This window comes from Sesamum indicum, linkage group LG1, assembly GCF_000512975.1.
Source record: "Sesamum indicum cultivar Zhongzhi No. 13 linkage group LG1, S_indicum_v1.0, whole genome shotgun sequence".
NCBI classification, from domain to species: Eukaryota; Viridiplantae; Streptophyta; class Magnoliopsida; order Lamiales; family Pedaliaceae; genus Sesamum; species Sesamum indicum.
The window spans coordinates 7,483,393-7,493,438 of NC_026145.1; the positions used below are offsets into that span (position 1 = coordinate 7,483,393).

The 10,046-nt window shown below is 35.2% G+C and overlaps 1 long non-coding RNA gene across 1 annotated transcript; it reads left to right on the top strand.

Moving 5' to 3' along the window:
* LOC105157917 lies at positions 7,697-8,545 on the top strand. Its single transcript, XR_847484.2, has 4 exons — positions 7,697-7,716; positions 7,782-7,841; positions 7,930-8,007; positions 8,092-8,545. It is a non-coding gene; the product is annotated as an uncharacterized LOC105157917 (long non-coding RNA).

Sequence of the window (10,046 nt, forward strand, 5' to 3'; positions counted from 1 at the left end):
CTCAAAGAAACTGCCCAGGACCCCCTACTCCTGCTAGAGAAACTGCCCAGGATGTCGAAGTAAAAACCCTGACTATGGGGTAATTTGAAAGCTGATGTATTTCTCTCCCCAATTTTTCATGAGAATAATTTACTTTTCTTTTTTCTTCCAGTATGGTTTTTCCCTCATCAAGGGTGAGGATGCGAAAATTTAAGTTTTCCGCTATGTACATACTTACCTGCTTGGCTACCCTTTTGCTGCTTTCCATTTTGGTTGCATATGGGCTTGCCACCTATTATTTGCTAATTGCTTCACAACATTATCACTTCAAGACATTATAAAATTTAAGTCTTGAAAGACAATTATTTGATTGAGAATTGGGGGCGGGAGGGCTTTTCATGTGACTGAGGATTCCCTTTACGGAGGATGCCTATCTCCTTTGTTTATACAAGGCTTACTCCATTTGAATTGTGGCCCTACCCAAATATGTGAAAAGCTAGAAATTGTCCCAAAGAGTTCTTTACTGACCTTTTTTTCTTTAAAGGGGGGTACGTCCTTGGAGATAGTTGTTCCTTCTTAATGGAATATGTCTTGCTAGGAGACATTTATTGTTTTGAGAGGGATGTTTCGAGGGAAGTATTGTGTTTATTTGAGAAGGATGTCCCTGGTGAATGACATCATTATTATGAGAAGGATTTCCTAATGGGCGGCATTTGATTTTTTTGAGAAAGATGTCCTAAGTAAAGGACACCATCATTTCGAGAAAGATGCCCCCATGAGGGCATGGATTCTTTGAGGAGGATGTCCTTGGTTATAGAACTTCTTGAGGTTATTGACATTCCAGGGTCTACTCACGGGATGTCCTTCTCCGTCTTCTAATTCATAGGCCCCCCGGCCTATGATTCCATTAACCTAGTACGGTCCTTCCCAATTGGGATCTAGTTTTCCAACTAGCTTTAAAGTGTCGACCCTATGTAGTACTAAATCTCCTACTTGAAAATTGCAAGACCTTACTCTGTTTGTTATGGACGTTAATCATTGTGTTTTTGTATCGTTATGTACGGAGGAATGCTTTTTTCCGCAATTCTTCAACGAGATCTAGCTGCTCTTAAAGGAGATCCGTATTGTCTGTTTCCAAAAAATGTAATATTCTGTGGGAGGGTATCCTTAGCTTGGCGAGAATGATGGCTTCCGTTCCATATACCAAGGTGAAAGGACTTTCTCCTGACTTAATTATTTTTTATTATAAAAAAGAAAAATTATAAAAATATTATTTATTTAAAACATGTAACACTTTTGTGTCAAGTCGTGGTTACTATCCACGACTTGACACAAAAAATATTTTTTAAAAAAAAAAGGTCGAGTCGTGGATAGCATCCACGACTCAATTTTTTTATATACGTAAATCATAATAATTAATAAAAAATGTACAATTATAAATTTAAATAATTTACTAATTAGAATTTATAATAAGTATAATTTTTTTAATTGAACTTAATAAAATACAATTAACTAGACAAATATTATTTATTGTGGACGACCCCGCACTGGCACATTAACTAGACAATTAACTAACTGTTTTGAAGTATCTCCTTTTTATTGGGTTTGTTGTCTTTCTCGCATTTGTTGCCAATCCATCTCCTTTTGAATACGTGATGTTTGGTTTCGACTAGGACGTATGGAGGTACAAATAGTAGTGTCGAGGACAAACTCAAATTGCGGGACATCCCAATAATCTTCCAATGACAAAGATTTAAAAGACACAGAATATGTATTTTTGTAAGCCATTAGATCATAATAATCCTTAACCATTGATGCAACATTAATCATGTATGAAGATCATACTTTCTGTGTGTGAAAATAAAGGATGCCAAATTGAGTCTACTTGTTACATGAACATTCTCGATTGACAATTTGACAACATGGATATTGAGTCCATGTCCGTACTAGCATTTTGTAACGACTAAGGCGAACTGTTGAAATTGATGGTATTTCATGACCGTATGCTCAACAGATTTTTTGCGCCAACGTATGAACATCTTGTCTGCAAAATTCGTCCATAGTTGGTTCTTATTCAATATTACACCACTCTTTGCTAGCCTCTTTTGAAAATAATGGACAGAACGGCTATTTCAACCATTGTTGTCACTTGGCAGGCAAAGAGCCCCTTTAAAAAATCCATTAATGCATTCTAACATGTTGGTCGTCAAAATACTGCATCGCCATCCACCATCATGAGAAGCTGCCCATTTTTTTGTGTTAATCTGGTTTAATAATGCAAATATTTCTAATTTGTGGCTCTTTATCTTCTTCATAATTCAATTGGACTTTTTGATTTGATATTCAAAGCCAGCTCCCCAGCAAAGATCTTTCAATTCCACCTTCTTGTATGACTGTTGAAATTAGAACACATGTGCCTCAAGCAATGCTGGTGCACTCCTTGAGGTGGCACAAAGTCTGAACTTTTGCGGACTGCTTTAATGATACTTGGGTGATAGTCAGAAATAAGGTACATCCCAAGTAGCCCTCTTATAATATGTCTGCTCAATAGTTGAAGAAACCACTTCCAAGATAAATAGAATTCTTCATCGACAATTGCAAATGAAAGAGGGGGTACTTGTTGATTCCCATCCATGGCAGCTGCAATCAACATTTGTGCTTGTACTTTGTGTACAAATGGGTCCCATCTACACTAATAATTTTGCGATAGAATTGAAACCCTTCGATACACGGTTTGAACGCCCAGAAGGCGTATCCTATCACATATGCACCAGTTGACTGCTGGAAAGCTTGTGTTCCCATTCAATAATAGTTCAGTCATTAAGTTTTTGGAGAGCTCCTATGTATTTGCATAGCTTTCGAACTGAGCTCTCCTATGTGCCATAAACAATTTCACGGACCATCATCAAACTATACCATTTCATGGTTCAGAATCACTAGATGAAAAATTTGCAAAACTGTCCATAACAAGGTTTTCTGCATCATCCTCATGGGGTATAAAATTTTCAGTTACATGAGTATGTGATTAGGTAGGCTCTGTGTAATGGACTTCAATGTTTTTAAGGCCTTGGGTAACAGTGATCATATCGAGAGTATAATATTTTGGGTCATAATTAGAAGTACTTGTAAAAAAAAATCGTGATTAGAAATACCTGTACCAAATCGGGATTAGAAGTAAGTGCCAAACAATCGGTGTTGAAGTAGAAGGGAATCCTTGGGTGGCCAAAAGCGCCATATATTCTCCCCATTGTTGGATCATTTGTGGATTAGCCTCAAAGTGAATTTGTTCTGATTCAACGTATACTTCCATTATTAGGAAGTCAGTCGCAGGGTCCAAGAAAAATGACAAAGTGTCGTCATCTTTCATTTGTATGGGAGTTTGTTTAATGCGACTGCAATATTGGCATGAATGTTTCGCAGATAGTTTCTTTAGGTATTCGTTACTATCAACATCAATCTTCTGATATATCCTTGCTAGAAATTGAGCATACGTTGATGAACGAGGTATCCTAATCACCGCAGTAGACATCTGATCATATGTAACAAATCAACCATCACTAGATAATTTACCACCAAAATACACAAAAATTGCTATAGGAGAAGATGAAGTAGACATATTTGGAAGAAAATAAAGATATAAATCTCACAAAATTTTTTGATATTTCAATCTGATAAATTTTTTTTGTATTATATTTCTTGAGAATACAAGTTATCTTTATACACGATAAAAAAAATCATGGGTCTTGAATTTGAATTCAAACCCGTGAATTAAAGCTACATGCAGTGGAACATGCAAACGGGTTTCCCGCTGCATGCAGACGAGGTCAGCCTTAAAGCGTCAGCCACGCTCATTTATGTGGCTGACACATATCAGAATGATTTTGACAAGTCAATAGTCAAATCACCATTATACGACATCCGCTATAAATTTCGCTTTCAATTTTCATTTTTAGTAACTCAAAGCTTTCAATTATTTTATTTTGTGTTAAAAAAATTTATTTTTACGTCTGGATAGAAGAGCAGTATACAGTCCATGTGGTGGAACTGTGTTGTCCCGACAAGCAAAACACAAGTCTCATGATATTCTCGGAAAATTGCATAAAACCCCCCTGTGTTATGAAAACTCGGCAAAAATAATCTCCGTGTTATTTTTATATGAAAAAAAACCCCTATAATTATAAAAGTTTCTCACTTGTCCAATTCCATCTCTGCCATCTAACGGAGTTAATTTTTTTCTTAATTTCCCGTTATGCCCTTATTACTTATTACCGCAGTAAAAAACAAAAAGGGAGAAGCTTCATTTTCTTTTTTCAGACGCTACGAACAGAAATTGGGAGAAGAGGGGACGACGACGACAGCGACAGGTTAGGGCTTGCATTTTTGGTTAAATCTTTCAAAATTCTCCATTATTTGCACAAGTTTAATAGTTTTAGCCTTAGTGAAGCTATTAATTGGGAAGATGAAGTACATATTAGGGTTTGTGATTCAGATTTCTTGTAAAATTCTCCTTTGTTGGTATTTTATCATCTTAATAAAAGAAAAACAAGAGGTAGTGATACCATTGTCACCATTAGATGAGTGATTTGAAGGAAAAAGTAAAAAAAAAAAATCGAGAATTCTATTGAGAACAGTAAAATCTGAGAGTTATGGTGATAATGGTGACAATGGGAACAATAATAAAAGATTATAGAGTTATATTGAGAGCAGTAAAAAATAATCAGAAAATTCTACATCGGTAAATATATGTGTAGGGTTAGAATGGTTAGGTAGATGCCTGTGAATCGGATTTTCATGTAGAATGGATTTTATAATTTGAAGTGGTACTGAAAACCGCAAACTTGAAGGATGTGGGGATGTGCATTCACCTATTAAAAAATTGATGGTTGAACCATTAAGAAATTGAGGTATGCAATGCAAATTTGAGCTCCTCCAGATTTGCAAAAATCTCTTAAGTTGTGGACAGAAATCTGTTAAGTTGGAACATCACTTGCTTCATCACTTTAGAAATAAAGCTTGTTTAAAACTTGTAGATTATTTGGTATGTCTCATAAGTTGATATTTATAAATTTATTTGTGTGACAAATCATAGGTTAAAAATCAAGCTGTTGAGACAACACGTTCAAAGGCATAACAGTGCGAAAAGGTATGTTTTCCTACCTTTCTGACCGAATATTTATTAAAAATTTGCACACAATGCTTTGAACAGTGGATTCTTCCAATGTTGGTCCCCACACACTAACCCCATTTGCTTGAAAAGTTGTATTTTATATTTGTTCATTTAATTATGCAAATGGTTTATCTGCAAAGGGGTTGTGTCCCCACTTGCTCATTTAATTAACAGTTATTTGCAAAGGGATTGTGTCCCCACTTGTATATGTTGGTTGCTGAATTTTTTATTTGTATATTTAATTGTAGAATGGTGTTGGCTAATTATGCTGATTTTGGTATATGGCTTGGTGGTGTAATTGAATGTGTGCCTATAATTAAATATGTAGATGGTAGTAGAGTATGGTTTTCAAATGTGGATAAGGAGAGATTATATTATGGTAACTTAATAGAAATGTGCTAAAGCAGGGGGTAAGGGGCTAAATGTGGTTGTTTATTATTGCCTACCTAGACACACTTTAGATAATGGAATTAGGATGTTGAATGTGGATGAGGGTATTAGAGAACTGTTGAGAGATTATAAGGGGTTGACTGTAATTCCTATATATTTTGAAGAAAAATAGGGCCCTCTAGTAGTTATTGATACTCAGGGTAATATCATTTCTACAGAAGAACACACTTCAGATAAAATCAATCAAAGGCAAACACACTTGTGCACACTTGACTGAAAACAAGCAGACAAACTACAAGTACTTGGATAAGAGGACTGAGAATATCATTCATGACAATTCTAATGAAGGTTTAATCTCATTAAAAAACAAAATATGGAGAGATGTTCAAATTGATTGCAGTTTGCACAAAGTATACAAAGCTAAAAGATATGCACTCATAAAGCTGCAATTTGAAAGGTTGTATGATTATTGTGCCATTGTGGATAAGTACAATCCTAGAAGTACTTTGGTATTGAAGGTGGATAGAGAATTAAGTCCACCTGTACTCCAAATGATGTACTTCTGTCTGTCTGGTCTTAAAGAGGGGTTTTTAGATGGATGTAGGCCAATCATTGGCCTTGATGGGTGTTTCTTAAAGAGTATTTACAGGGGGAAATTGTTGATAGTAGTAGGCAGAGATGGATATGACAATATTTACCCAATTGCTATGACTTATGTTGAAATAGAAAAGTATGATTTTTGGGAATGGTTTTTGAATCTTTTGTTAAGGGATATAAGATCACCTGATGAGAAGGGATGGGCTTTCATTTCGACAGACAAAAGGAACTGCTTGAGGCAATCAGTTCTCTGGCACTAAATGCAGAGTACAGATTTTGCTTAAGGCACATGTACAATAATTTCAAAGCAAAATTTAAGGGCCAACAATTGAAAAAACTTTTCTGGAAAGCAGCCTCTACTTATAATGTGAAGCAACATTTGAGAATAATGTCAGAAATTGAAAAAGTATCTCCAAAGGTAGGATCACTACAGACTGCTTATGAGTGGTTGTCTGAGGTGCCTGCTCAACATTGGGCAAGATGTTTCCTTCCATCAAGAACTAACTATGACACAATAGTGAACAACTTGTCTGAGTCTTTCAACAACTACATTCTTGAGGCAAGAGAGCAGCCAATAATTGATATGTTTGAAACTATAAGAAGAAAATGTATGACTAGACTTCAAATTAAGAGAACATGCATGGAAAAGTATGATGGTGATGTGTGTTCAAACATCCGTAGAAAAATTGAGAGGCAAAGGCTTAAAAGCGGACATTGTTTCCCCACTTGGGTTGGTCAAGATAAGTATGAAGTCATGCACTTTATGGAGAATCATATAGTGTACTTGAATGATAGACATTGCAGCTGTGGTATGTTTCAATTGGTGGGATATCCATATTTTCATGCAATTGCAGCAATCAACTACCATAGACTAAATGTAGAGGACTATGTAGACACATACTTGAAGAAGGAAACATATCTAAAAGTCTACAATCACATGATAAATCCTGTGCCTTATATGAATGATTTTGAGGTGTCAACACTTGGTAAAGTGGTTCCTCCATCAGTGAAGTCCAAGGTGGGTAGGCCAAAAAAGGTCAGGAGGAGGGATGCAAATGATATCAGAGAGACTGGAAGAGTGTCAAGAAAGGACTTAACACACACATGTGGTATCTACCTCAAAACATGACACAATAAAAGAAGCTGCACTAGCCCCCCTCATCCAAACTCAAGAGAAACACATGTATTCTAACTTTATATACTAATATAATACATAATTTCATAGTAATTTCTAACAATTTTTCTGTCTTTTTTCAGCATCCACATGTTCCAATAGATGGAGCAGGAACATCACATGCAGCAGAAATGCCACGATCAAGTGAAGGGATTAACCTAAATGAGGTATGTTTTAAATATGACTTTACACATAAATTATGATGATTTTAACTTAAACATATCTTATGCAGATTCCTGCTCCTAATAATCATAAATAATTTTCGCAGTTTGAGCCACTGTTTCCTTCAGAAGAGGTACTTTTCAACAATCTTCAATATGAATTTTTACAATTAGAATTGATTTAAATTTACATATATCTTTTGCAGCTTGCACAGTCACAAACTAAACCACTATTTCTCCTTCATGAGGTATGTATTCGTGTAAATAATACTTTCCTTATACACTAAATATGATGGAAATTCATTTCCTACAGATACCACAAGCATATGAGGTGTCAGCATCAACTCAAGCTTCACAATAAAGGACAAATGAGGTAATTTGTTACAATTTTCATACCTTGAAAAACAAATGAAAAACCATCATTTACTTAACATTCATACATCAATTATCATATCCTACAGATGCATGGAGTTTTTCAGAGGTTAAGAAGGCCAACCTTTGTGCCAACAAGATCTACACAATTTAGTTCACCATTTGAGGTGAGTAGATTTATAGAACTTGGACTTTGGTTTCATTCATAATAATATTCCACTTGTAAATTAATCAAAATATTGCTGGTGTAGATGCCCCTAGAACCTGAACAAAGACCTGCAACTAGCCAACCACCATCCAACAACAATGTAGAAGGAGAAAACAACCAGTCCTGATATCTACATCAGCAAAAATACAAAAAAGATCTGAAGGTTCAAGTACGAGTATCGGTTTCCAGAGAGAGTGTTGTCGATCCAATAGGCCAAACTTTGACTAATCAGTTGAAAAGTCTTTCTGCCTCGTATAGGCCAAGTACCGGGTCCAGCTCATCCAAGGGGCAAGATGCATCTAGGAAGAAAGATTGAAATGGCCATAGAATTGTATGCACATCATGCAAGAATTTTGGTATGACCATTGGATGAATTTAAGTCTTTTGTTATGTTACGCAGAATTGATGATACAACTAAGTATTTTGGCAGCAACTTTTGCAATGTAAGATGGGTTTTATTTAAGTTGTGGTACAATGAAGTGTGTTTTGTTGTGGTACTATGAAGTATTAAGTGTTTTCTTGTGGTAAAATGAAGTATTAAGTGTTTTGGCAAAGCTCTAGTAATCTAACATGGTATTGTTTAAGTGTTTTGATGTGCTACAGTGAATGATTATTTAGCTAAGTGTTTTGTTATGCTACAGGAATTTAATTCTTCATATTTTTTGATTTTTTTGGTATTACTTTGTTCTTCAAGTATATATTTACAGGGAATCAATTTAAATACATCCAAAATGGAATCAACTTCAATTGCGAACATCCAAAATACATCCGTTAAATTACAACATATAACTACTTAAATAATATTGCAACAAGCAAAACAACAAGAATTAAAAAAATATGACTTCATCATTTGTTCATTTGCTTCAAGTCTTTTGATATTAGATGTCAAATCCTTGCATATAGATAGTACTTCATCAAAATCGTCCTCCATTTTCATCTATCTGGACTGGGCTTCTTTTTCGAATTTAGTAGATTGTGTTGATGTTGACTATGAAAATTTTTCAAAAATACTAATAGGGTCCAACCAACAAAAAAAGTTACATTCATTTGTTCAACAATTACAAAATAATTTCCCTTCACTTTCTATACTTGGACCTACAACTCTAATTGCGGCATTTTTTTGGCAATAACACTTTGGATTTGTATATCGTAAATCAATTTTCCCATATTTCGAAGCGGATTTTTGAGAAGCAAAAAACATGCTACAAAAGAACAATAAATAAGTATCATAAATAAATATTTTAAAAAATTAATATTAAATAAATAATTAAAAAAATTACCTGGAGAAAACTAAGCTTGCAGCAGCCCAAAATCTGAATTTTGTGTAGTATGTTTGTGGGAGGAAGTTAAGTGTATATGTAGTGGGAGGGGAAGGGTATTTTGGACCTTTACACTACCAAAAAGGCTGAAATACAGTAAAAAAATGCCCCCACTCTCATTTTTCCCGCGTGTACAGCACATTCCATTAGTTTTGGACGGAGGGTGTCTTTTTTGCAGGGTTTCAAAATTCACATGGTCTTTTATGGCTATTTGTTTAACACAGGTAGGTTTTGTGCAATTTTGGCATAACACGGGGGGTTATTATGCAATTTTCCCTGAAATCCTTGATGGTGGCCTTGATGATTACTGAAGGTAAGACCTGTAAATGGTGCCTTTTAGCACCACTTCCAACAACATAATCTTCCTGTTCGTATGTAACAAATATTAAACGAGATACAATTTTATGGTGTTTATAGGTGTGGAAGACTCGTAATATGATTGCCATCTTATCACTGCGTTGGTGGAGAGGTAGCGATCCAAAACACTCATCTTCTTGTAGGGGAAACCACAATTACCCTACAAGATGTCTAAGTAATTTGGATACTCTCGATAGATGACGAGCCTGTGATAGGAGTTGATCTCGACCGAACCACTACTGAATGGTTGAATTACTGCCTAATGTATTTAGGTTTTTAAGCAAAGTGAGACAACGTTCAAGGGTTCACAATTATGAACTAA